Source organism: Pinus tabuliformis, chromosome 2_2 (genome assembly GCF_031772625.1).
Source record: "Pinus tabuliformis cultivar Carrire ecotype Pingquan chromosome 2_2, CPIR1, whole genome shotgun sequence".
NCBI classification, from domain to species: Eukaryota; Viridiplantae; Streptophyta; class Pinopsida; order Pinales; family Pinaceae; genus Pinus; species Pinus tabuliformis.
This window is the reverse complement of record NC_142300.1, coordinates 961,694,729-961,705,193: the sequence shown is the minus strand read 5'-3', so window position 1 is coordinate 961,705,193 and position 10,465 is coordinate 961,694,729.

Sequence of the window (10,465 nt, the reverse complement as noted above, 5' to 3'; positions counted from 1 at the left end):
ATAATAAAGGAAATGAGCCTAATAAACAAGTGTGTTAACATTTGGAAGGCCCCTCCTTATGGTTTCTTAAAGGTTAATATTGATGGAGCGGCTAAGGGAAACCCAATATTAGTGGGCTTTGGGGGTGCTATAAGAGATGATCAGGGACAAATACAGAAAATCTTCCATGGCCACTTGGGGAAGGCTACTAATAACATGGTTGATCTCATGGCATTAGAGCAATGCTTGGAAATCTTGGTGGATTCAAATTCACACAATGTTATAATTGAAGCAGACTCAGAATTAATTATTAGAGTGGCTAAGAAAATTAGCAATGGAACCTCTCCAAATAAAGTGTCAAAGCATTGGAATCTTTTGCAAGTTTTTTACCGCATCTACTCTCACCTACGAACCCTTAAAACTGTCAGATTTTCTCATGTGAAAAAGAAAGATAATATGTTAGCGGATTGATTGGTGAATGAAGGAGTCACCAATAGGGACAGGGATTCTAGGTATGCTTGGGATTCTATACCCCCAGGCAAATTGTGAGAGGACTATCTCTATCAGGCAACCCAAGATATGGAACTATGGACTAACATGATGGATCAAAGGGACCCAGAAGACCGACAGGAGGATGGAGAACTCCATACAGTCTAACCCACCTTGGTTAAGCTATTTTCCAAAGTCTAGAATCCTTTTGATTTAATGATGAAAGGATTGACTTGAATAGCTCCACAAGATGAGGTGTCCTTCTTCATATGGCTTAGGTGGTGTTTGACAGAGAATCTAGGTGGACAGGATTGGCTCAAGAACTACTCGATGGACGGAATTGAAGGACAACACGTGGAAAAAAGACATGTTTGGTTTTTCCACAATTCAACCATTCCAATACCACAAGTGGTATATTGGGTGGGGTTCGAATGGTTTCTGGTTTTTTGAGTTTGGCTCGGATTCCACTCTTCGAACGACATGTAGCGAAGTGAGGAGAGAGAGAACCACCCTCATCGGGTGGTTAACTCTCACGCTTGTTGTCCTTCCGATATTCACGAAGACCGTTAGATCTTAGTCAGTTGATCAATGGTGGCGATTTGTTTGTGCTAGTTGGTCGCACTCAAAAAAATATTAGACTGTTATGCTTTTAATTTCTGTCGAGTCTGTTTGACAGTTATAAGCTCAGTTTGTGGTGGAACCTCTTGTGGACCCGTGACAAGTCATTTGTGGCCTTTTGTGACCTCCAGTTTGATGGACTAGCCCTCCAAGGAATTATAGGCTCATTTGATGCATGGCAGCACTACCAGATGGCCTTGTGCCCTATTTGTTAGGTGGTTCTCCCCGGTTTTCCTATTTAGGTTTCTCTTGGTTTTGGGTGAATGGTTTGGTTTGGTCTGCCTTGCTGACTGTTGAACTCTCATAAAGCGGGTGCGACTTCATGTAAATTTGTATATTTGGATAAGTTTAATAGAAGGTCCTACTCTTACTTGATAAAAAAAAAAAAAAAAAAAAAAAAAAAAAAAAAAAAATTAAAAACATTTAAAAGAAATAAAACGATTTAAATTTTAATTTTAAAATATTTAAATTTAAAAATGAAAAAAAAAAATTATTGGAAAAACATAATTAAAAAAAAAATCCCCTCCCCTTGCTTCACCCAACGCCACCCTACTCCCCCTCCCTTCTCTCACCCCAATCCCCCTCCTCACCTCCCCACACCACTTGTTCCATCCCCCGAGCCCTCCCTACCCCATCTCCCACCCCCCCACTCTCATTCACCCCTCGGTCCCTCCCTCTCCCACCCCATCCTGCCCTCTCTCCCTCACCCCTGCCCCTGGCCCCCCCTCTCCCTCACCCCTCGACCCTCCCCTCTGCTCTGCCCTCCACTACCCCTGTACCCTCCCTCTCCCTCACCCCTCGGCCCTCTCTACCCGGCCCTCCCCACTAGCTCGAGCCCCCAACTAGCAACCTCTTAGCCGTTGGTTGGGGTCCCGAGTGGGCAAAGGGGGCTGCTCTCAGCCCACTCCCCACCCGCCCTTGCCCCCAGCCAGCGACCAAGAGGCCAAAGGCTAGGGTCCGGGCCGGTAGGGAGGGCCGGGTGGAGAGGGCCAATGGGTGAGGGAGAGGGGGGAAGGTAGGGGGCCCGGGGGGGGGGAGGTCCGGGGAGGTCCGGTGAGGAGAGAGGGTCGAGGGGTGAGGGAGAGGGGGGTGGTAGGGGTGGGGGAGAGGGGAAGGAAAGGAGTGGAGAGGCCATAGGTTGGGGGCCTGGGCGGGCAAGGAGGGTCGGATGGAGAGGGCCGACGGGTGAGGGAGAGGAGGGGAGGAAGGGGGAGGGATGAGGGGTGAGGGACAGCTAGGGGTAGGGGTGGGGGTAGGGGTAGGGGGTGGGGGAGAGGAGAGGGAGGGGGGGGTGGTGGGGTGAGGGAGAGGGGGGGAGGGGGGGTGGTGGGGTGAGGGGAAGGGTGGGTGGCCGAAGGGTGAGGGCCGAAGGGTGAGGGAGAGGGGGTGGTGGGGGTGGCGCAAGGGAGAGGGAGGGAGAGGGCCAAGGGGTGAGCGAGAGGGGAGGATGAGGGTGGGCGAGCAGTGACTAGTGAGAGAGAGGGGGGAAGGGGTGAGGGGGTGGGAGAGCTGAGAGGGGAGGGTTAGGGGAAGGGAAGGGAGAGGAGAGGGGAAGAGTGGGGTTGGGGTGGGGGCGGCGAGGGGGAGCGAGGGTGGGGTTGGGCAAAGCGAGGTTCATTTTTTTTAATATTTTTTTTTAATTGTTTTTTTTAATATTTTTTTTTTTAAATTTTTGAATTTTAATATTTTTTTTTTTCTTTTCTTTTTTAATTGTTTTTAATTTTTATAATTTAATGTTTAAATTTAAATTATTTTTTTATATATAATTTAAATTTTATAATATATATCTTTTTAGATTTTCTTAATTAAAATTTTTAATTTATTTTTTATTATTTTAATTTGTTTATTTTCTTTTAATTTTTGGTAATTATTTAACTTTTTTTAAATGATGTTTTCTTTTATTTTTCTTAAAAAATTGTATTTTTTTTAAATTTATTTTTCTTTTATATATTATATTATATTATATTATATCTATATGTATATATATATATATATATATATATATATATATATATATATATATATATATATATATATATATATAGTTTTATATCTTTTAATTTAATTTTTGTTTTATTTGTTTATATATAATTAAAAGTTTTCATTTTTTCAAGTTAATTATGATTTGTTTTTTACATTTTTATGGTTTTTTTTTGTTTTTTCAATTTGGCCTCAACGTGGGCAGGGGATTTTTTTTTTTTTTAAGTTTTTATTTTTTTTTAACGTTGAATTTTATTTTTGTAATTTTTTTCATTTGTATTTTTAATTTTACATGGTTGGTTTTTTTTTACATTTTACATTTCTTTTAAGCAGAACTTCGGCAAAAATCACATGAGGAAAGACCTTTGTCACAGAAGCCTCAATTTTTTAATTTTACATTTTTTTAATTACAATATTATATATATTTTATATTTGATTTTTTTTTGTCATGTTTTTTTTTTTTTTTTTTGTTTTTATGTTTTATTACTTGTTATTATTTTTTATTTTTATTTTTTTAATATTTGATTTTTTTTTTCTTACGTATCTTACATATATATACATATATATAAATATGAAATTGTAGGGTCTATGTCGATGCTTGTCTAGCAACCCGATCCCATTATATGCAATTTGATAGTTGATTTTCAATTTTTTTTTGCAATGTGTCAAGTTGTCTTAGACTAAGATTTTAAAATCGCTATACATTTAATATTTAAAAAAAATTACCATCGGTGTAATAACTCTTTCATTCAGGTGTTCATTTTTAAAGTTTTTTTAGTCATAAATTTTTTCCATAATGTCATGATATTTTATCTTTAATGCTATGGTAAAAAACAATTACAATTTCAAGGGTTTTTAGAGTCAAGATATTTTATCTTTAACAACATGGATGGAAATAGTTGGAATTATCAGGATTCGAGACATGATATTTTATCTTTAACACAATGTCCGAGAATTGTTGGAATTTTACAGTTTTTCAAAGTCGAGATCTTTTCTCTTTAACTCCATTGCTAAAAATGTCAAAATTGTAACCCTATTTTTTTTGTTATTCCAGAATAAACAAATTTTTTTAAGGGTGTTTTTTTCATTGATTTAAAAAAAAAATGGTTTTTACTTCCATTTTAAGAAACAATCGTTTTGGAATAAACAATTTTTTTAGGGTTTTTTTCATCCATTTAAAAAAAAAAATGGTTTTTACTTCCATTTTAAAAAAGTGTTGAAAATTTACCCTAAAAATAACATCATTCTGGAATAAACAATTTTCATTTTTGGGTTTTTGGGCTCGACTACCCGTTTTGTGGTAATAGTTCTCGTTTCATCCATAACTATGTTGACTAAAATTTGCATATAAATGACTATTTTTCGGTTGGTGACCAGTAGCTAATTTAAAGTATCTTTTAACGCGACCAACTTTTAGTTGTTTTTAGCTTAGTAATTAATTGGTTGTCTCAATTTTATTATCTAGTAGTATATTTAGCCATAAATTTGGTCATTAATTTTGTCATTGATTTAGTCATTAATTTCCACAATTAATAACCAAATATACAAAAAGAATATTACTAAATGATCACCCAATAAAACCAATTAATAGCTAAAAAACTATGACCAAAATGTTGGTCATATTATAAGATATTGTAAATTAACTACTAATAGTCATATATATATGCAAATTTTAGTCATCGTTTGGAACCAATTAATGGCCAAAGAAATATGACTAAATTTTGGTCATGCTATAAAATACTGTAAATTAGCTACTAATAGTCGTATATATGCAAAAATTTAGTCGTCATTTGTAATCACAAATTTATCATTTGCAGTAGTCATTTATCTTTTTTTGATATTTTCATATTAATTATATAAATGACTACTTTAGTAGTTTATAATCATTTCATTTACTTTCATTAACAACTATTATAAGCAACTAATTTAGTCGTATATTCATTTTATTTGTGATCACCATTAATCAACATAAAATACTAATTTAGTAGTTTTAAATTGATTTTATGCATTCATTATTAATCAACATAAATTAATTAGTATGATTTTGCAACTAAAACAAAATAATGCCATACAATGTACATGTTCATCTAATATAAAAACACAAAGTTACAAATGTTAATTATAATACTAAATAATATCAAGTGCAACTATAAATAATATCAACCTCGAAAGTTATATTATATAAAATATCAAGTATCACAATATGAGTTTCCAACTTAATATTGGTTGTAGTAAAATTTGCACATGAAATATTGTTTCATCACTTCAAAACATTATCATTGTGTTGTCAAGGCATTGCAGGTGAATTCGCCAACTATGAGGACTTGACCATCAGCCTCTGTGTGTGTCTTATGTGGGATATTGGATCTACAAGTACCACCAGAAAAATTCTTTTCTCTCTCTCTCTCTCTTTAATTTTCATTTTGTCGCTTCAGTGTTATTGTTATCCTCTTTCTTCAATTCTTGCTTCTTACTGTCAATACTAAGTTACTAGCCTAACAAATAAAGAAGATACAATGCAGAGTATAAGACATTAAAGATGATAAACACCAGAATATAAAATAAAGCAGACTATAAAGGATTTATATGATATATACCTTAACATCAACAATATTTTCAATTCCATTTTTCCCCATAAAAGCAAGAAACTCGAACAAGTTTTTTTCATTTGGGAAATAGTGGTCATTAGGTGGATAGATGACCTGTATAAACAAAGAAAATAAAAAATAACCATAGAAAATAACACCTTAGTAAACTTAGTATTCAACCTTCAAGGAATGGTAGGCACAATCATGCCAACTAAGTTACATGCTAAAAATCTCAGTTGTAGATTACTTATACAGTGTGGGAGTGAAAACAAAACTCCTAAAAAAGGGCAAAGCTAAGTCTAGAATAAAATGAAATGAAGTAAAAATGATTGAATAATAGGATAGACTTGTTTACATGTATATAACTAGATAATGTAGAAGGATAAGTGATAAAGTCCAAAGTTGGAGGTTAATGATGTCATGAATGCCCAATTCTAATGAGAATTTCTTCATATAAGAACTACTATTTGGGTCCATTATCACATATGAATAAGCCAACTAGTCTATATCAAATTATTAATGTTTTCCTTATATTTATGAATCAGTACAATATAAGTGGATAAATTGAAAAGAAAATTCCCTTCTCATTTTGTTCTTGACCTATGGTACATTATATTAGCTATGATTTGGACCAAATTTCCAACATCGAAAATATGTAGCAATCACCACCAGTAATCCCCCAAATAAGATTATTTTGGAATGTAACTTTTAGATTCCAGTTTCTATATGATTCTTGAATGGAAAATACAAAATAAATTCCAACACCAAACTTCCAATTTGACAAAACACCTGTGGCCATCCTCAATCACTCAAACTCAAAACATCAGTGATCATTTCAATGAAAAGATAAAATAAGAGTAGTTTTGATTTGTTTGCATATTCACATTCAAAGCACCAATAGTTTTCCCATATTTTACTCTACTTGTAATTTCCAAGATATAACACATCGATTGATCTTTTATAGCAAATATTTGATTCAATACAAACAAGAATTTAAATATTACAACAATACCACCAATGTTTGATCCTCAATTAATTCAAACTAGTTAGCACAAAAACATCAAGAAAGAGCAACAAGTAGAAATAAAAAATCAATCAATTAATAATCAATAAAAGAGGATAAGCTTTTTATTCAAGCTTGATAAACAACTATAAATTATATTGACAATCCACTACAACTAGTGGTCTTATTCAAAGAGAAATACTACCTGGAGAACCCATCTTCCAAATTATTTTCTCTATCCATGAAGCTTTCTGCCATCCCGAAAACAGAATTTGCATTCAATATTTTAGGTTTCTAAACTTTCCGAAGGCCTTGCCAAATGAAGTTGTGAATTTCAATGATTTTCATAAAATGCTTCTTGTACTAAAAAATATAGTTTGACCATGGATAGATAATTTAAGCAAGTAAAAATTATGTACAATATTTCTTATAAGACTTAATGTTGAAAGGAAAACTTGCATATTTTGGATAGAAAAATAATATTAATAGAGATGGTCAATATTAAAAAAAAATAGAGTGGATATAAAACTGCAGGTAGAACTAACAAAATCCTAATTGTAATATAGTTGATTGATTATTGTAAGTGAAGCCAACTAGACACATACAAGTTTTCATTTTCAGCTTTCTTTCCCATATCTTTATTGGACGTGGAAGCTAACTTGCATGCATCTCACAAGGATGTTTTAGGAAGAGTATATGTTGCATTCTCATAGTCCTCACTTTCTTTTCCATGAACAATCACAACAGGCATTGGAGGAATTAGTTGCTACATCAGCTGAGTTGTCAAATTTCATTTTCTTAATTTTTGTTTTCCTACATGTGCATTATTTGAGTTTTCCTTACTGGATTGTTAGATAAGAAAACATTCATCATGCAAAAAAATGACTAATTATATTATGCCAACCCATATTTCTTTATTGTTGGAAGAAAACCAGTCAACTATGCTCAACTTATGTCATTAAAGTTATCCAGAACAAACCTGGTGGATATTTGAAGTTTTACTACAAGAACTTGTTCCTTTGTGTGGACAAATTTATCTTTGTGTGTGGTAAGGATATTAACTCTTCTGAGAGTGATGACTTATACTTACCATCGATTTTACCATTTCCAACTGATTTTTTAGCATCTTGACATATAATATTTTTTGTGGCATCTCAATTGTGTATGATCTCATTGCCCCTAACATATATGCATGAGGCTACTGGTACAAAGAATATAATACATTCCCAACAGTATGAAGGGAATTAACGATTATAGATGTATATGGATCAATATTATAGCTTGGAGGAGTAGTTGGTTGTTTCCTAGATATCTTTGGGAAGGCCCTAAGAGAATGAAGCTAGGACTGGTCAATGGGCCAAAATTGGACCCACTAATTTAAATTGTTTTCTTTACAAGTAGCCATGATGAATGTTCTTAACCCTTATTTTTATTATGTAACAAGGTGTGAATTTGGATTACTAATGCTCCTTAGTGGACATACTTACTAGTGATATTTTCCAACATTCAACACATTCCCTCTATTCATTATATTTCCATTTTTCTTCTTTTATTCCGTTGTGTATGCTGCCATCCACAACTTATATAATACATAACTAAAACATTTCCATGAATTCATTCTCTTGTAAATTCGTATCCTCTAGGCCCAAGGTGATTAATATGATATTGTTTGCAAGAAATATGAACAATATATTGCAATAAACAAACACAAATATGGTCATAATATAGTAAGACAACCAAAACAGGAAATAAGAAAATCTCAAACATGGTTGAGAGAGATGGAGATGAATATATCAAAAAGTGATATTTATTTGTATCATAATTCAAATCACCCTGCATAGATCTAACTTAACCCTAGATCTATCAAGCACCAAGCCACACAAAATCCTTTGAAGTGTGAACCTTTCCTTAAGTTTTGGCACTCTAAAAAATGTTTGCACCTTGAATATCAACACATGATAGATACACAGTTAATACGAATCTACACTTGTTTATATTTTATTGATAATACAACTTTATATATTTATGGTTTTTTGCCATACTAGAGATGCAGATTATAGAAGGCACCTCTTGATGCAATGCCAAATGTCAATGTATTTAGTTGAAAAACTACAAAGAGAGGATATTCTCTAATGGTTTCATTAAAAGGCTAATATCATAGAAACTAGAGAAATAAAGAGTAAAAAGTAACTAAAGACAGATAAATCAATTAAGAACGTTTTTAGTAGGAGAAATCACAGAAACTGGAGAAATAAAGAGTATAAAAGAAAATAAAGGTAGATAAATCAATTAAGAATGTTTTTAGTAGGAGAAGTTGTTGATATATTAAGCCATTTTTTCTCTATCCCAACCATAAGACAAACAAGTGACTCAAAGGGATTTTAGATACAATAGTCCTAAAATAGTTTAGGAAAGATTGAAGAAAACTAATGGTGAGAAAGCAAAAGAGTTAAATTTATTTCAAAACAAAATAGAAAGATTATAAAGTGGCCTTAATCATCAAATCACATGTAAATCCCTTGTAGTAATATCCCATCCATGAATTCACATTACCAGAAAAAGTCATGCATTCGAGTAGGCACCTTCACACCTCTGGTCTACAATGTCTTGCCTACTACTACATGCATCAAATTTCTCTGATATGGTCATTCATAGACCCTATCTACTTGGAAATGAAGTATTATTTACTATTCATATCAACAAACAATTAATTTGTCCCCAGGATTCCATTTTCAATGTGCTTTGCCCCACCCGAATGACACAAATTTGAAAGGGATGAAACTGGTTAAAAGTCTTAGGTGCAAGCTCTTGGTGGAATCAGGAAAAATAACTTCTCATGGTTCCTCCATCGATCCAGTAAAATTCAATCAATTTTTGTAAAATAGTACATCACTCATAGAAAAATTCAATGTTAGGGGGTATTTTTCCATGTTATTTGTAGGAATTTACATGGTAAGTTCCTCAGACAGAACACCAAAGGACACCGCTCACAAACAGATCACAGATCAATACACCAGTATTTTTGACGTGGTTAAAACTCTCAAAGAGGGAAACAGTCCATGGCCTGAGCCAACGCGGCCACTTCAGGCAATTTATTAATAAAAGAATGAAAATTTACATAAGCTTCTCTCATGGACGGTTACCCTACAAATGACCCTCCATGCTCTTTCAATAGAGATCATGGATCAATCGGGTGTTAATCCACGGATCAAGTGTCGGTAATACCGAGGAGAGAATGAACCGTCGGATCACTACATATCGTGACTGTCAGATTGTAAGTTACAAAATGTACATAGTAAAGAAACACACTTTACCTAACTCTATACTAGGCCAAGTTATACTTAACTATTTCCTATGTGTCGGAATATCCTAACATCCCCCCTTAAGAACAACTTGGGATAGGATTGAAGGATTTACAAATATGACACAATAGGAGAAGGAAGGAGGCACTAGAGCCTATCCCCCCTTAGTGACAACTTCCTGAACTCCAACATAAATCGAAGTTTAGTAAACTTCGCCTCTGTGAGAGCCTTTGTGAAGATGTCTACAACTTGATCATCTGTTGAACAATATTGTACTTCAAGAACATGGTCATGAATGAGCTTTTTGATGAAGCGCATGTGCAGTTCAATGTGTTTGCTGCGCTGATGTTGGACTGGATCTTTGCATAGTTGAATGGCACTTTGATTATCACACCAAAGTGTAGTCGGATGTTGCTGCTGAAAGCCAAACTCTGATAGGATCTGACGAAGCCACAAGGCTTCCTTACTAGCTTCTACGGCACCACGATACTCTGCTTCTGCTGAAG